The following is a 19,417-nucleotide window of genomic DNA, read 5'->3' as shown; positions in this document are numbered from 1 at the left end:
ATCTAAAGCTTTCAACACCATCTCCCACACCCATCTATTAAATCATCTATCGAATCTCTACATCGCCCAAAAAACTCTTTCCTGGTTCTCCAGCTATCTTTCTGAAAGGTCCCAAGCTGTCAAATGGAGCCAGGCCTCCCCCATTTTCCTCCCCACCCCTACAGGAGTACTTCAAGGTTCCATACTAGGCCCTTTGCTATTTAACATCTTTATTAACGATTTCTACAAAGCTATACCCAATACCAAAATTGTACAATACGCAGACGATTCCACTTTGATCTGCTGCACCTCTAACCTATCTGATCTTCAGTCTCTAACTCAAACTGCCTTCTCAACTACTGAAAACTGGATGCATCAAAACCACTTCTCACTAAATGCTAACAAAACTAAGATTCTTCTACTCACTCCCTCAAAATTCACTCCCATTGATAAAAACTCACTTCAAATTACCAGCCTTAACAATTCCATTATCAAAGTCATTCCCTCTACCAAACTCCTGGGGGTCACCATCGACGAACACTTAAAATTCAATACTCATATCCAACTTAACATCAAGAAAACCCACATAAAACTCGGCCTACTCTGCAGAAACAACCACTTCCTCACTCCCTCCACCAAGAAACTTTGGCCACTACTTATCTCCTCCCCTCTCTTTTGTATGGTGCGCCCCTCTGCTTACCAATTTATCTTCCACACTCACCTTCAAACTGGAAGTGTGCTACAATAAAATCTCCAGATCTGCTGCCAAGGCAAAATCTTCCTCCCATCACTGCACCTCCCTACACTCTTTAAATTGGGATGAACTCCCTAATCAACTTGACTTCCTCCAAATCGTCATAGCCCACAAATTATTATTCCAACCTGCTAGCTGCCCTGCATTATCTAATATCCTACAACTATATACCCTCCCTTGACCCCTTAGATCTACTCACCAAAACCTTATAATCATCCAAAAACCCAAGCACCCAGCTGGTCAGCTTCTACTCTCCTTTTCCCTAGCCAAAAAAATGGAATGCCCTGCCCTCTATTCTGAGGACCTGTGACAATCCACAAACCTTCAAAACACAACTTCATTCTTACCTGTTTCTTCACAGGAAATGTAACTGTACTCTAACTCATACCACCCAAGCTCTGCTCCTCCCTCTCTCCTGGCTAACCTTCATACCTTCGTAATTTCTCTCATATACTTAGATTATAAATGTAGCTAAACAGTAACATCCAGCCATCATGCTGTATGCCTGTCTTTCTCTTGAAAATTTTAATAGTTTTGCTGTCTTTATTGAATTATATCTGTTGTGACTGTAGTACTACCTGTTGATTGTTATACTACCTGTTGATTGCAATGCAAATATGTTTCTTTAATTCTCTGTGTAATGTAACTTTGTATTGTGGAGCTTTTCTCCCCGGGCCTCCACTGAAAATGGGCTCTCGAGCCCAGTGGACTTCCCTGGTCACCAAACTGGAATAAATATATATAATAAATAAATATTCAGCACAGTACCACAGACAAAGGAAAAGGTTAGTACTTATACTAATTGACACAGGAGCACCCATAATAATAGAAGAGGAAAAAATGTAGTAATGGTAGATTTATGGTAGTCATGTGCTACTCAACAGGAGGATTACATGACATATTTTTATATTCCACCAAAAACTGCTATTGTGGAGCTTAAGAAAAATTTGGGAGAAATAATCAGCTTTCAGAAGGGAATATTACTTACAGGTGAGGAAGGGAACTTCATTTGCAACAGTGAACATGTATCTGGGGGGACCTAGAAGGGAAATATAAAAAAGAGGAAACATTTTTGAAGAAATTTATGAAAATATTTGGAATGTAAGACATGAATTCAGTACTAGGAACTCAAAGAAAACTTACTTTTTATTTCCCCAAGGTACAATAACTGGGTTAGACTAGACAGATATTATATTCCACAGGAAGATGTCCATTTAAATGAAAGTTTCAATACTCATCCAATAACTATTTCAGATCACACATCACTTACAACTACGATAAAAATGCAGAGTAAAGAAGTACAAATAAGGCACTGGCGCATCCACACCTACTTAACAACGGGTAGTGGACATTATTTGAGAGTTATTACAGAAAAAAATTCTTTCAGAGCTAGTGAGTGGGAGGAAATGAAAGTGGTGTTTAAAAACAGGTCAGAAATGAAAGGGAGAGAGACAGAGATATGGTTAAGAAGTAATAAAATTATTTAGAAGGGTTGACAAAGGTTAAAGCTTTGCAGGAAAAGGAGGATCTCATAAAACAGGAAGAGGTGCAAATGTAGAGTGCTAAAGAGAAAAAGTAATATACAAATAATATGCAGCAGTTTAGAAAAACTGCTGTTAAGCAACTTTTTTTTTGCTAATAACTCAAGACAACAAAAAGCACAACGATTCAGACAACAGAAAATAGAAAGAGTTATTAAAGTCTCCAGGAATAAATGAAATTTCTGTGGAAGTTTGGAAGCTAGCAGGGAAGAAAGTGACAAAGATCTGGAAGGTTTTGTTTAACAGTATTTTAGGAGGGGAAGCACCGACATCATGGAAGAAAGCAGTGATGGCTGTAATACCTAAAGATGGTAAAGACCCATTATTCTCAGCTTCATATAGGCCCATTTCAAAATTTAAATCATGACTATAAAGTTTTTGTCTGCATTAGTTAAAAGAATAGCAAAGTTGTTGCCAAATTTGATACATATGGATCAGTGTAGCTTTGTGGAGGGGAAGCAAACATTTGACAACATTATGGAACAATCATGATCCAGAGAGAAGCAAAATTCAAGAAAATACCACTGCTGTTGGTGAGTCTTGCTGTGGAGAAAGCATTTGCCAGAGTAACCTGGGATTTTATGAGAAGGTTATTTGAATCATTTGCATTCCCTGATACAATAAAGGTAATTAGGAGGATATATGAGGGATCAGAGGCAAAAATTTAAGTGGGAGGGTTCCTCTCTAATAAATGGCGTCTAAACAGAGGAACCAGGCAGGGGTATCTTTTTTGTTATTTGGGTTATATTTAGAGCCACTGGCAAAGATAATAAGGGACCCAGAAAATCAAGAATATAATTGGTATGACAGTCAATAAAAGTTTGCTTTATTTGCAGATGACATTATTTTATACCTGATAAAACCAGAAAAGGACATATCTGTGTTGTGGAACATTCTGAGACAGTCAAGTTTTTTTCAGAATATAAAATTAATGAACACAAAAGAGAGGACAGAGATGTAAACTATTTACTAGCATGTGAATTGGTTTAGCTATACTCATATTTATGAGGATATAATAAAATGATTTATTTAGAAGTATGTGTTAAAAAGGATTCTGTTATGATAACTATGGATATGTGGGAAGAGACGAAACAAAAGATAATTAAAAAAAAAAATGAGAAACTCTTGATTATGGATATGGACAGCAAGATACAAGCAGGGAAAATGTTTTTAGTCCCTTTAGTTTTATAAACAGGCCAGGCATATTTATTATCAACTAGAGAAGAAGTTGTGGATAGCAATTAATAAAGAAGATTTTATTTGGGAGAGGAAGATGGCAACGGTCAAGTGGGATAAGCTGATCTTTCCAACAGAACATGGTGATTTAGGATTACATGATTTGAAGGGATACCTTAGCACTACACAGATAAGGTACACACACACATACACATACACACACACACACACACACACACACACACACATTTAGATAGTTCTTCTGAATCTCGAAATACTCATCTTCTTTCGGCAGTTCCCGTTAGGGGTCGCCACAGCGGATCATCTGTTTCCATTTCTTCCTGTCCTCTGCATCATGCTCTTTCACACCAACCCCCTGCATGTCCTCTCTCACCACATCCATAAACCTTATCTTAAGCCTTCCTCTTTTCCTCTTACCTGGCAGCTCCATCCTAGCATCCTTTTCCCAATATACTCAGCATCCCTCCTCAGCACATGTCCAAACCAACGCAATCTCGCCTCTCTGGCTTTGTCTCCAAACTGTCAAACATGAGCTGACCCTCTAATATACTCATTCCTAATCCTGTCCATCCTAGTCACACCCAGTGCAAATCTTAACAACTTTAACTCTGCCACATCCAGCTCTGACTCCGGCCTTTTCGTCAATGCCACTGTCTCCAACTCATATAACATAGCTGGTCTCACTACCCTCTTGTAGACCTTCGATTTCACTCTTACTGGTACCCGTCTGTCACAAATCACTCCTGACACTCTTCTCCACCCATTCCACCCTGCCTGTACTCTCTTCTTCACCTCTCTTCAACACTCACCATTACTCTGAACTGCTGATCCCAAGTACTTAAACTCATCCACCTTTACCAACTCTACTCCCTGCATCCTCACCAGGCGTACACAATGCTGCACAATAACTATAGGAATCAATCACAGGAGGTTAGAAAAAATCAGGAAGGGAGACTGGATAAGCAATTCACAAAGAAACCGTGAGAGGATGAATGTATGGCTCCCAAGTATGCAACAAAGTCTACAAGATTTAGAATTTTTGCTTGGAGGTTTTTGCATAGGTATTTTTATAGCCCAAGCAGACTCCACCAAAATTTTCCTCAGGTAGATGACAAATGTTGGAGGAGTGATGAGTAAGAAACAGTTAACTGGCAACATGTTTTGGGAATGCAAAGAGTTAGCAGACTTTCCCTACAGAGTACTGTCAGAAATATTGGGTGAGCAAATGGGTGTTAAAGGAAGTTATTCTTTTCAGCTGGGACACATGATCTGAATTGCCTACGCATAGTAAGGCCTTGTTAAGTTTAATTCTGGTTGCTGCCAGAAAAGCAATTTCTACAAAATAGAAATCAAAGTCTAACCCAACTATATTTGAAGTATAGAATAATGTACAGAGATAAAAGAACTGGAAGTGGGATCTTTAGAAAAGGCTAGGAACAATACATGCAAAGTACTGGTCTCAAGGATGGGTGAGGTTTTGCAGGAATTAAGCAATTTACATAATGTTGGACTGATGACAGCTAAAGAAATGAACTTATGTGATGTATAATGTATGTAACTGGGGACAAGTTAATATTTTTTTCTTTTATATAAATGTATGTTTGCCTATATATAATGATAATTTAATAAAGGTTTTAAAAAGACTTCCACCTCACATTTAAAATCTCTATAAATTCTGTAAATTACTACAAAGCCTATAACTTCAAGAAATTTGCTCTACACAAACTACTAAGAGGAGGGGAAATTAACTTTTTTTGTTTACAGTTTCTACACATACCACTAAGAAAAAGAAAGGTTTCTTCTTGACAGGATAGCACCCTTGCCTTTGGTACAGAAGGCTGTGGGACCCACATGAGGTAGACAGGTTGCAGAAACTGCAGTGTATCAGAAGTGGGGATTAGATATTATACAGAGATTTCATCTGCTTGATTTGGTGGTAGCTTGGTTGGATGTAAAAGATCCACAGCACCTACTGAAAAATAGTAGGGGAGGTTCTCCAGTGCCCTGGCCAAATTTCCCCTAACAGTATAAATACTATATTAGACCTTCCCCTGAAAACAGGCTACAAGCCTAGTGGGACGAAATGGGTCAACATGCATAAATAAATAAAACTTTTTCTTCGAAAAATTAATGACAAAACAAAAAAAAAATGATACTTTATGCATTCCACAACCAGTTTAAATTAATCTATAAACCTTCAGTCACTTTTCTTTCTTTTTTTGTTTTTCATTCCTTCTTCCCTCCAGGTCTTGCAGAAGCAAAGTTCTGTGACCAAACTGCAACTTAATGAAATATCCCTTTGTAGGTTTTGTGTGTTTATTCCCTAATTTCGGATTCATGCTACTCCTCCTCTTCCTCTTTTCAATTACCCAACAACAGTCTCTGGTTTAAAACTAACTCCTTGTTTTTCTCATCAGCTTCTGTACTTTTTTCTGTTGCTCAATATCTTTCCTTTGAAACAGCGGAGAATGTTCTACTGTGAACTTCTATCTTTGGGGTGTCCCCTTGTAAAAGAACTGAGAAGCAGAATCACTTTCATTGTGCTGGCTCACATTTTGCTAGATTGACTTATTTTCTCCTTCACATTTCCTCCTTCACACATTCTGCATCCAAGAATGTCTTTCTTCCTTCTGTAAAATGCAGCATTCTGATAAAAGCTGAATACAGCAACTTGAATGTTACCCCAACCTCTCGGCCGCCTCTGATTGCAAGGATTAACTCACTTTTCTTCTGCCTGGTGTACACGTAATACTCACTTTCCACAAACATTCTGATGTCCCCATTGATAATGCTTTACCATTCTGTGACAAATTGCCAGAAGCAGCTCCTTCTGTTGATGTGACTGCACATTTATTATTAGTCTTGGCTTCTTTCTCATAATCTAATTTGATGTATAAACATAATGTGCTCTTTTATGTTAAAAAAAATTGTTGTATACCATTACAGTTGCTTATTTGTATTTTTTACCAGAAACTTCAAGAAAAGCAGTTAAAGAGGAAAGAAACATGGTTAGATTAAGTTACAGTGCCGAGATTCTGTTAAACAATGGATCATCATTCTCGTTATGCTGTGGGTTTGATGAGCTTCTTACAGTGAGACCTGTAAGCTCAAACATACTACAGGAACTACTACAGATAAGGATTTTGCTGGAAAATGGAGATGAATGCAAACTCTGAGCAGATCGCACGTTCATGGCAAATGGTAGTCACAAAAAAGTGAAAAAATGTACCAGACTGAGGAAAAGAGGCACCAGAGCAAGAATTTCAGTCAGACTGAAGGTAAACCCTCACAGGCCTGCACTGCCCTCCATACTACTAGCCAACGTACTCATTTGAAAATAAGATGGATCACTTAAGACTGGAACACTCATCACAAAACAAGGTGAGAGAGAGCAATTTATGTGTGTTTACTAAAAACGTGGTTAAACCAAAAATCAGTGATAGAGTAAATGTAGAGGGCATGACTTTATTCAGAGTAGACAGAATTCAGTCACTATGTGGCAAGCCCAGAGGAGAGGGGGTGTGTATATATGTTAATAACAACTAGTGCAGCAACTGTGTAGTGACCACCACCTTCTGCTCAGAAAACATTGAAGTTCTGTCACTAAAATACAGGCCCTTCTACCTGCCAAGAGAGTTCAGTGGAATATGCACCACAGCAGTCTACATCCCACCTGATGCAAATATCAGTGATGCTTTATCCACCTTATATCAGTTTATAAGTGACCTGCAAAACAAAAATCCAGAGCATGCAGTAGTAATTGCAGGAGACTTCAATCAGGCTAACCTAAAGACTGTATTACCCCACTACTACCAACATGTAAACTTTGCCAAAAGGGGGGTAAATACACTGGATAAGGTCTATACTAACATCAAAGGTGCAAACAAAGCAAAACCTTATCCACATCTAGGGAGCTCTGACCACCTAGACATCATTCTGGTTCCAGCTTATAAATCCATACTGAAAAATAGTACACCGTCTAGAAAACAAATACGGATCTGGCCTGAGGGAGCAATCTCAGCTCTACAAGACTGCTTCAACTGTACAGACTAGTCAGTGTTTAGACAGGCTGCTGTGACAAGCAACCATATTGACTTGGACACATACAGTGAGTCGGTCACAGCTTACATTTCTAAGTATGTGGAGGATGCAACAAACAACAAACTCATCACCATACGAGCAAATCAAAAACCTTGGCTAACCAGTGAGGTGCATGAGCTTTCAAATCCCAAAATATGGAAGTGTGGCCACAGCCAAACTGAACAAAGGTATCAAAAAGGCAAAAAGATCCTATGGCAGAAAAATCCAAAGCCACTTCAGGGACCAGAAGGATACCAGGCAACTATGGAAAGGAATTCAAACCATCACTGACTACAAGCCTACATCAGCTTCATGTGATGAAAACATTGAGTTTCTGAACCAACTGAACAAATTCTTCAGTAGGTTTGATGCTGACAACAAAACAGCATGCAGAATCCCTGAAGACAAGGATGCAGCGGTGTTGAGCTTCAATACAATGGATGTCACCAGAACCCTAAAACATGTCAACCCGAGGAAAGCAGCTGGCCCTGACAACATCACGGGCAGGGTACTAAGGTGATGTGCGACAGAACTGGCTCTAGTGCTCAATCACATCTTTAACACCTCACTCCATCTAGCCAGTGTTCCGAAATGCTACAAGGAGATGGCTATCATTCCTCTACCCAAGAAACCACAGCCAACAACTCTGAATGGCTATCGACCAGTTGCTTTAATCTCGACAGTATTGAAGTGCCTGGAGAAGCTGGTCAAAGATCATATAGCCTCAATCTTACCTGTGACACTGGACACACTGCAATTTGCATACAGGATAAACCACAGTACTGGGGATGCCATCTCACTAGCTCTCCATGAAACACTGAACCACTTAGAAGCAAAAACTGCTATGAAAGACTACTACTCATCAATTTCAGTTTTACTTTCAACACTGTCATCCCTCGGAATCTGACATCAAAGCTACTTCAACTGGGCAGAGACTCATTTATGCAATTGGATTCTGAGCTTCCTTACTGAAAGGCCTCAAAAGGTTTGTGTGGGAGACAACAGCTCTGTAAGTATCATCCTGAACACAGGAGTACTGCAGGGGTGTGTCTTAAGCTCTTTCCTTTTCACTTTGCTGACACATGACTGCATGGCCAGATATGAGGAGAATAGGATCATCAAATTTGCGGACAACACCACAGTTATAGGCTTGGTCACAGATGGAGAGGAGGCCTACAGGAACAAGACTGATCAACTACTGGTCTGCTGTGACAACAATCTAGCATTTTGTCAGCAGGACAAAGGAGTTAATTGCTGATTTCAGAAGATCTCAAGTACCACACAAACCTCTAGTGATGTAAGGGATGGTCAAGAGTACAAAGTTCATGGGTGTTCATATCACAGAGAACTCATCCTGGCCAGTCCACGTATCCAGCACAATCAAAAAAAGCTCAGCAATGCTTGTACTTTCTAAGGAAACGAAGGAAGGCAAAATTACAAAGCTTCATACTTCAGACCTTTTATAGGAGCACCATTGAAAGTATCCTGACCAACAGCATTACAGCCTGGTATGGTAGCTGTGACAATCAGGATCGAAAGGCTCTCAAGAGAGTTGTAAGGGCAGCAGAAAGAATCACTGGCACCTCCCATACACCTCTGGAAGATCTACACAAATACCGGTGCATCGGCAGGGCCAGAAAGATTTCCAGCAATCCAACACATCCTACCAATGGTCTATACACTTGCCTCTCCTCAGCTAGGAGATACAGAAGCCTGAATTGTAAGACCACCAGACTAAATAATGGTTTACTTCCGCTCTCCATGAGTCTGTCAAAACAATCAACCACTTATGTTACATAACTAGCCTATCAAGTGGCTTTATTTTATGGATGTGCAATGACCAAGTGCAATACTAAGGTGGCTCACCTACCACACTGAAGGACTGTAAAGTGCAATACACAAACTGTGCAATAACTCAGTCTAATCATAGATATGCTGCTACTGTTTCAATTTTACTTTGACAATATTACCTTCATATTGTTCCTTGTCTCCTGTTCTGGGATGGGTGTGGGTCACTGCTGTCCTACTTTACTAATTGCTACTTATTAAATTTGTACTGTGATATTTTATTAATTTTTCTCTGTCTATATGTGCAACTGTTTCCTACATTGAGAACGAAGACCTGAGAGTGTATGCATCTCTCTAGTATTTTGGAGAGTGGAGAGAGAATAGCTATGGGGCGGTAAATGGTTAGTTCTGTGGAGGGTCTGCCTTTGTGGAGTGGAATTATATGTGATACTTTCCACAGTGTGGGAACGTAACTTTCTGACAGAGATCTGTTAATCAAGATGGGTACTGGGCAGGCCAGAGCATCAGCTGCGATTTGTAGGTATTCACTTGGGAGGTTGTCTGCTGCTAATTTGGTGGGCTTAAGTTTAGTTAAGAGTTTTTTATGTTGAAGGTAGGTACAGGAGAAAAAGAGAAGGCAGTGGGGAGATTATTAGTTGAAGGTGTGTGTTGGAGGGGAGAGGGGTTGTGTTGTTTAGCTAGTGATAGTATGGTTTGTGTGAAGTGTGTGTTGAATGAGGTAGCAATATTTTCTGAGGAGTGAGGGATGTTAGGAGGAGGGTTACTGACTTTACCTGGGTGGAGGATGGAGTTTATGGAGGACCAGAATTGTTTGGGGCTGTGTTGGGAGGAGTCTAGGGCAGACTGGTAGTATTGGAATTTGTCCTGTTTTATTAGCTTTTTGACTCTATTGTGTAGTTCTAGGAATTTCTGTCTAGTTGTGGGGGTTTTGGTTTTGCACCAGTGCTCCCAGGCTTTATCCCGGTTTTTCATTTCTGACTTAGTGGTTTTCTGTAGCCATGGGGAGGGTTGTGCTTTGATTCTGGAAAATCTTATGGGGGCATGGTAATTAAGGATGCCCAGGAAGGTAGTACTAAAAAATTCAACTGCGTCATCAACACTGAGGTACTTTAGAGGATGCCAGTTACATTCTTTGAAGGACGAGATGAATGTGAGTGGGTTAAAGTTTAGTTTTTTACGCATTTGATGGTAGATGACAGGTTTAGCTTGGTATAGGTATTTTTTGAGTAAGAATGTTGGGGAGTGATCACTGAGACTATCTGATAAGCAGCCTGTTATATATAACTGGGGGCTCCTACTGACTAGTATCCAATCCAGGGTAGTGTGCTTGCTGGTGTTTTTATTTATCCTGGTTGGCGACTGGACTAGTTGGGTGAAGCCATGAAGGTTTACATGATGGGTTGGATGGCTGCCAGAACAGGATTGCCAGTCAATACTGAAATCACCTAAAATTATAGTTTCTTGGGGAAGATGGGTAGACCAGCTGAGGAGGTTTTCTAGTGGAGGGATGTTATGGCTAGGTGGGAAGTAGCATCCAATTATGTTGATGGTTTTGTTTTGGTTTATTTTGAGGTTGGTATATATTATTTCTTCATTGCCTATTTGTGGAGCTGATGATTTTAAGATCTGGATGTTTAGATGCTGTTTAAATATTATAGCTACACCGGCTCCTTTCTTGTTTAGCCGGTCTACTCTTAGTATGCCATAACCTGTAGGGAGTATTTGCTCACTGGTAATGTGAGGTTTTAACCAGGTTTCTGTCAGGATGACTATATCTGGGGAGTACAAGTCTATGGTGCCATGGAGTTCATGGACGTTGTTGGATATACTTCTAATATTTAGGCTTAGTAGAAGGAAGTCACTCGGCTTTCTATTGGCTGTAATAAGGGAGAAGTTGTGGTTTCTAGTCTGATTATGAGGACTGGGGTTGGAGATGGTAAGGCCAGAGTTGGGGTGGCTGTCTCCACTTAGGGCTAGTTTTGATATGCATGAGGTTATTAGTTTTCTCAGTTTTTGAATGTGTTTGCTTATACGGGAAACGTTATGATTGTGCTCTGTGGTTAATAGGTATGGTGGGAGGGTTACTATGTTAAGTTGTAGGGATGCTTTATGTTTGAGTTATATAGTTGGTAGAATATGTGGGGGATGCATAGGGACGGTTCTTGAGTTGGTGGGAGGGGAGCTGAGTGAGGGTGAGACATGAGTGGCGGTGTGAGTAGTAGTACAGTAGTAGTGGTTGAGTGGGGGAATGATGGAGCTTTGGTAGGATGTAAGATATGCAAGTTGAGTGCATGCAGTAAGCATAACACTCAAAAATAGTTTACACAAAAACTTACACCCATTTTAAAATACGTGTCATATAAAATCATCCAATCAAATCAAGAAAAGTGCAAATGCTTTCCAAGCTTAACTTGGACGTTATTTGGATTTCTACTTGGATTTGAGCTCCTTTGTGGTAGTTCAGTGTTTGGAACATATTTTTGTTTTTGATTGGACTATTGTGCATTTGTTCCATCACTCAGGAACAGGGATATTTCTTTCTTTACTTTAGCTTAAGTCTGATATTCACCTGCATACAAACATTAAGAAAACACATCAGAAACTCGGAATGCTATACCACCACAATCGCTACCTCTCCTCTTCTACCAAAATAATTCTCTCCACCACATACCTCATCCCATCTCTCCTATATGGTGCCCTACTCCTTACTAACCTACAGTCATCCCTTAAGGCCAAACTAACCTCCTGTTACAATAAAATTTCAAAACTTGCCACAGGTCACCAATCTTCCATTCACCACTGTACTGCTCTTCATAAATTGAATTGGTTACAGCTGCCACACTATCTCTCTTATATCCAACTCATCCAAGCCCATAAACTTATTTTCAGTCCCCACTCTGCCCCTCTCTAGCTTCCAGCTTCAAAATACACATGCCTGACAGACTCCTGAGATCAAACATTCAAAATCTTATTGAATTACACAAATCTGCCCACCCACCACGTAAACACACACTATCATTTTCTCTCGCACACCTCTGGAACTCACTGCCACCCTTGATCCGTTCTACTAGCAGCCGCTCCTCCTTTAAAACCTTGCTTCATTCACACCTAACATCCTACTGAGAATGCCACTGTACTACTCCTACATAAACTAAATCTGAAACCTAGTCTCTCTCTCAGTACCAGCTCATGTACTTCTAAAGTAACTAATAACTGTCTTTCATTTCCATTATCACTGCAAAAAACAACTTTTTACAAATAATATTAATGATGCTTATTCTTCCTTTAAACTGTACCTAAATTCATGCTTGTAGTAGTAATTTTAATACTGTAAAAAGTTGTTTATTATATCTTGTGTATTCTTCTGCTTATTATCAAATATTCTATATAATTGTATGTTTGGAGCTTTTCTCCCCAGGACTCCACTCCATTGAAAATGGGCTATCTTAGCCCAATGGACCATCCTGGTAAACCAACTGCAAATAAATAAATAAATTTAACTAAAAAAATGCGTCTTCCAGTGGGGTTGGCACACTCTGGCTGGAACATACATGGGTACAACAAGAACAAAAATGCAAGTATCAAGCCATTAAAAGCAAAAAAAAAATTAATGACACTCCTCAAAAAACAAAAAAAAAGTTCAGCAGAAATGCATACCCACACAGGCTTTGTCCCTACCGAATGGTGCACTGCTACAGTCATCCCTCTCCACAAAGGAGGAGTGACTACAGACCCTGGGAACTATTGCCCCATTAGCCTGATGAGACTAATATGCAAAGCTATGAAATGCATCACCATGGACCTAATAAACAAGGATATAGGGAATCTTCAAACTCTGGATCCCACACAGTTTGGTTTTGTGAAGGGTAGAGCTTGCCTACTCAACCTGGTCGACTTCTTGGAGTACGTCACCAGAGCTGTGGATGAAGGCAAAGTGGTTCATACAGCCTACCTTGACCTGGCCAAGGCCTTTATACCATTCCCCACTTAAATCATAGAAAAACTCACTAAGCTCGGCATCAAACCCTATATCACTAGGTGGGTTGCAAACTGGCTCACAGATATAACCCACAGTGTGAAAGTAGCCAGTCAGACTGCCAACCAGTCATGAGTGAAGTCCCACAGGGTTCAGTCCTGGGTTCTCTCTTGTTTGGTATCTACTTCTCTGAAGTCCAGGCCAACACAAAGGGAGTCTGGCTGACAAAGTCCGCAGACGATTGCAAGTTGAGAGCTATTATTAACTCCCCCACGTGATGTCGACATCCTACAGAAAGTAAAATACACAACAAAAAAAAATGCTGAACTGATAGGTTCTACAGAAAGGCCTCACTGAGACCAATGACTGGTGTCAGAACGATGGCCTTAAGATCAGTACCAAAAAATGTGTCATCATCCCCTTTGGGAAAAACCCGGTTCCCATGAATTACCACATCAATGGTAATCCACTGAACACAGAAGGTATTATGAGATCTGGGAACACAGGTTGACAGCAACCTCTCTTTTGACCACCACATTGACACTGTGGTCAGAAAGACCTTCTATGTGCCACATCTCATTACTAAGGGCTTTGCATCCAGAAGGAAGAGGTCATTGTCTCCCTCTACTCTTCCTTCATTAGGCCAGTTGAGTACAATGCCCCATGTGGCATGTACCTCACTAAATTTGATCATAATCAAATCAAATCAAATAAGCATAAAAGAAAAGCGCCATGGACATTCAGAATTGCCATTTAGCTGAAACACCTGACATCCATAAAGGGTAATTTGCATATATCCCATGTTGCCTCTGATACAAGAGGTTTAAGGTATCACACAGTGGAAAGTCTGGCTATGCTACATTTTTTTTGTGTTTTTTAACCAATTTGTTTTTCTATATGACCTTCTTACTCATTATTTTTGACTTTATATGATGGGGAAATGCTGTACGTCTATGCCAACATAAAATACTGTTATCTCAAACAGGGCTTCATAAAACTAAAATACTGTAATCCAATATAATGAAAGGAGTCTTGACATTAAAAGACTGATACTGTAATGCACAGAAGAAAATCTATCTTAATATAATCATGTGTCACATTTAATTGCTTCAGCTATGTTGCACTCTTATACAATCTGTTCAAAGTAATTATAAATATGTGGGCACATTAAGTAAGAAGAGAGTACATTTGGCTATAAATGTTAAAAACTAAAACGCAGAAAAAAATCATGTGCCATTTTGCAAACACAGCAAAAAAAAAAAAAAAAAAAGCTTTAATGTGACTTTGAAAAGAAAAACAAGCTGCACCCAAATAAGTATCTAAGGTAACTGCTAACGCTATACACAGTCAATATGCTACATGAATTATCTTTGAGGTCATGGAGGTGGACTGTACAGTTTACATTATTTGCATCATCTGACATCAGGCCCCAGTTAACTGACAGTCCTAGCTTAAATGTCAAGGTCTTTAGCTCACCTTATCCTGTTCCAGCTGCTCAATCAAATTCTTTGCATCACGGAGCTGAGTGATCAGTTTGGTTTTCTCTTCTGTATGAAGTTCCTGAAGTGCACATAAAGCATACAAAAAGAAGCATCACTTGTGTCCTTTCTCTTAAGTACACCTAATTATTTCTTCTTTACATTAAGCGCATTTCATTACATTTTAAACCACAGCTCTCTATCGACACCTTGCTCTTTCAAAAATAAAGGATAAAACAAACAGTAAATGCTAGTGCAGAACAACTATGTTTTAAATAAACAACGTACTGAAGTTCCCAACTCTTAGCACAACCAACAAGTAAACAATTAACAATTAAAAATGTCACAGCAAATAAGCTTCAAGCCTAAAACACTTGTCTGATTACTGCAGAATTACAAAGAACTGAAGTTACTCAAAATCTTACACAGTTTGTCTTCTCCTTTCTTACATAACAAATCCTCATGGAAAATCTTTCAAATTAAACTAAAGCTTGACCTTGATGTACTGACAGGAATGGAAACCAGACGAATAAAAAAAGTAAAAGCACAAACAAGTTTTCTTCATCGCTGTTTTTAATGACAGCAGTTGCATACAATGCACATTAGCTGTACCAATCACTATAAAAATATTGATTTTATACAAAAATGTAGGACCGCTAATAATAACCCGTAATTTGTATGGAAATTTCCATGCCTTGGAAAAAAAAAAGATCCTCCTCTATAGTCTGTAATATGGTCTATATCACCATTTCGAATGGTGAAAACTCCGAATGCTGTTAATCAAACTCAACGGTTCGAAATCCGTAAACAGCGAACTCGCGGAACACAGATTTTTTTTTCCCCACGGAAAACAATCAGTGGGCCATCTTCGGGCTTTGCTATTTCCTCCACTGTGGTGTGATCTCAGAGTTGGTATAGTTAAGTAGGAGGGGGTGTGGGAGGGCACAGCTTCCCAGGTTGGGGGTGTGGGGGACAAAGACCCCACTTTTGTGTTTAAAGTTGCTAATTTTTTTTTCACGGAGCAGCAGTTTTTTACCCTGGAAAAAAAATCTGTGTTCCGTGAGTTTGCTGTTTACGGATTTTGAACTGTTGCGTTCAATTAAACAGCATTCGGAGTTTTCACCATTCTAAATGGTGATATAAACCCTCTGTAATCATGTTACATTGCTTAGTCAATCTGTCAACACTGTTTTAAAAATGTATGATTATATTACCTGTTTGCTGAACTGGAGCCTGTAAACTATGTGGAACTTGTAATCCTTTTGTGATTTTTACTGTATGTTCTACCCTGGAGCTTTTCTCCCTGGGCCTCTGCTGAAAATGGACATGTATCCAGTCGGACTATCCCGGTCAACAAATGTAAAATAAAATAAATAAAAAGGAAGAAATTTCCATGTAATACTTAAAGTGTTTCCAGTTTCCAGTGAAACATTGTCTTTCTAGCCAGTTTTTCCATTATAAAAACTTATCCGAAGATGTTATAAAATATAACTTCTTTGCTCAACTGATTTATGGGAATATTCAGGATACAGTTTGGCTAGCTCCAGTGATATATATTTATTTATCTTTAAAGAAAAACATGAACAATTCAAACAAGGTTCTACTGACATATTCCCAAAAGATGTGTACAGTATCAGCTATTTTATTCAGACAAAAGGGACAGTTAAATGAATCTGGGGTGCCAACTGCCACTAGTTTTGATGGTGTAAACAACAAATCCTGAAGAAACAAACTGTTGATATATAAATTTTGATAAAGTTATAAATTTATAAACTCTTAATGCAGGCTTCAGAGAACACAGTGAGTCTGCTGCAGAAGAAAATCCTTCACTTATCAGTATCTATGACGACCACTCCTATTTCCACCTACTCACTTATAATTAAGAATCAGTCAACCAAGATGAGTTTCGACTTCTTAACTCTGTTTGAACCTGTATTGTTTTAGTGCCAAGTATGTTTTGAATCCTGTTCCGATTACCACAGCTTTTATCAGCTCATGGAGACATTCTACTTTCATTACTCTAAATCACTCAAACGGATGTCAATAAATACATTAATGGATGGTGATAAATAAATAAATAAATACATAATTTAATTAATATTTCGCTGTACCACTCTTGGCATGTGGCTTCAAACGTTAGCAACACTGCAAGTTCACTGTTCTAAATAACACCAAAGCCAGACAAAGTTAAAAAACAAAAAAGGACTTACATTCCTGTACTCATTCCATGTTCCATTTCTCTTCTGCTCTCAAGTGGTGCCCAAGCAAATCCTGAGCCTCCCCCCCCATTAATCTGAGATGAATGAGACAAAGGCAATACAAGTGCCCAAATCAGTACAATGAGTATGTATAACAAAACAAAGTTTAAGGTTAGCTTTCAAAAATCTCCTCCATTTCAGAAAAAAGTACAGTTGTGTACACTTACCATAAATGTAGATGTTCGAGTATATCCACTGTTGCAGTCATTACATTTGGGTAATCTGCTGGCAGGCTGCCCTCAGTCAGCCTGAATTCCAAAGTCTTGGGTCCTGCATTGGTTGCTGTCTCCTCTTCCATGATGTCAGGTCGTCAGGGGTATAAAACATGCAGCAGACGCCTTTTTTTTTGTTTTTCTTGTCCCCAATGTCAGGTGCCCCCAAAAAGGTAGCAAAAATATATATATAAATATACATGCATCAATATAAATTTTACCTTCATCTACAAGCAAATACACCACATATGCTGTAGAAGATAGAGAAGGAAAGATAAACTCCAGAATGACAGGGGAATGGCAGGAGGATAACCTGGACTGCAACAGTGAATACACTAGAACATCTACATTTATGGTAAGTGTACACAACTGTACTATGTTCTTCGTGTTTCACTGTTGCAATCATTACATTTGGGTAGAATCCCAAAGCTATGGTAGGGAGGCTGGAATTAAACAGCATTAGGTGCGGCTATGAGGCCCTGCAGCACTGCAGTGGCAAAGCCTGCCCGGGACTTAGAGTAGAGAGGCAAATGGTAATGCTTTGTAAAGTTGTGAACAGAACTCCAAGTAGCAGTCTCTAGAATGCCTTTGGTTGGTACTCCTCTGAGAAAGGCTGCCTAAGTAGCTGCAGCTCTGGTGGAATGAGACTTAATGCCCTTGGGCACAGGTTTACCATGGTGTGAGTAGCAGAAACGGATGCAGTGGCTTATAAACTTTGAAAATGTCTGCTTTGAGATAGCCTTTCCTTCTGATCCCGCAGCATATGACACTAGTAATTGCTCAGTTTTCCTTAGAGCTTTTGTCCTGCTCAAGTAGAATCATAGCTGTTTGTGTACATCCAAGGAATGCAGAATTCTCTCCCCTTTGTTCTGCAGATTTGGATAAAACTTTGGCAGAAGAATTATTTGGTTAAGAGCCACAATGGAAACTACCTTAGGCATAAACGTAGGATTTGTCCTCAGAGACACCCTGTCTGGGTAAAATATGATAAAAGGCTCTACAGCCATGAGGGCCTGTAGCTCTAAAACACTTCTTGCTGAAGTAATTGCTAGTAGTAGAGCTGTCTTCCATGATAAGAACTGTATATCAGCGGTAGCGGCTGGTTCAAATGGAGGCAGGGTGAGCTTTTCCAACACATAATTGAGGTCCCATGCAGGTAATGGTGATCTTCTAGGTGGTCTTAGGTTTTTGGCTCCTCTAAGATACTGCTTTAGTAAGGGATGAGAAAAGATTGGTGGCTCTGTATTGCAATGAGCCGAAATGGCAGATGCATGGATTTTGATTGATGAGAAAGATAGGCCTTTGTCAAGCATCTCAGTTAAGTATTATAATATCTGAGGAATATGTGGTTCTGCTGTATCAGTTCCAAGCGCAAAATCTCTTCCATTTGTCAGCATAAGATTTTCTAGTACTAGGCCTCCTGGCTTCCAAAATGACATCCATCACAGCTTTACCAAGAGGTGTCATTGTTATGATTACATAATTAGCCATGCTGCCAGGTTCAGAGTCTAGTTGATTGTGCAGTATCTGATTATTTTGCTGGGACAGTAGTTGTGGTCTTTGAGGCAAGGTCCAAGCTGGGTATTGAGACAAGTTCCTTAAAATTGGGTACCAGTATTGGTGGGGCCAGTCTGGGGCAATTAATATCATCTTTGGCTTCTCTTGTCTGACTTTTAGGAGGACCGTGGGTAGAAGAGGCAGAGGAGGAAAGGCGTAAACTGACAGGTTTTTCCAACTGAAAGACAGGGCGTCCACTTTCCATGCTTGTCTGTGATAAGTCCTTGTGCAGAATCTTTTCAGTTGACAATTTTGAGGAGAGGCAAATAGATCTATGTCCGGGCTCCCCCATTTCTCTGTTATCATGCTGAATACTTGTGGATTTAGTTTCCACTCATGAGGATACATAAGGTTTCTGCTTAAATCATCTGCCAGAGTGTTCTGTTTTCCTGGCAAGAATTGAGCTTGAAGATTTATCTGGTAGGTCAAAGCTGTGTCCCACAGTGCCATGGCTAATCTGCAAAGGGGGTATGAGTGTGTGCCCCCTTGGTTATGTACCACATGACTGTGGTGTTGCCTGTCTTTATCAGTAGTTGTCTGTCTTTATCAGTAGTTGTCCTGGATGAAGTAAGTCCT

At 39.6% G+C, this 19,417-nt stretch overlaps 1 protein-coding gene across 1 annotated transcript in view; it reads right to left on the bottom strand.

Annotated features, from left to right (window-relative positions):
- The window catches only part of LOC122805249 (golgin subfamily A member 4-like), a 760,109-nt gene extending 745,212 nt beyond the window's left edge, over positions 1 to 14,897 (bottom strand). The window contains exon 1 of the mRNA XM_044075339.1: positions 14,813 to 14,897. The gene's annotated coding sequence lies outside the window, so the exon portion shown is untranslated. The remainder of the gene's footprint in view (positions 1 to 14,812) is intronic.
- Between the last annotated feature and the right edge of the window lie 4,520 nt (positions 14,898 to 19,417).

The sequence above is a fragment of the Protopterus annectens genome, chromosome 6.part1 (genome assembly GCF_019279795.1).
Source record: "Protopterus annectens isolate FY-2018-M chromosome 6.part1, PAN1.0, whole genome shotgun sequence".
Classification (NCBI taxonomy): domain Eukaryota; kingdom Metazoa; phylum Chordata; order Ceratodontiformes; family Protopteridae; genus Protopterus; species Protopterus annectens.
The sequence above is the reverse complement of the archived record's forward strand: the minus strand, read 5'-3'. Positions and strand labels throughout refer to the sequence as shown.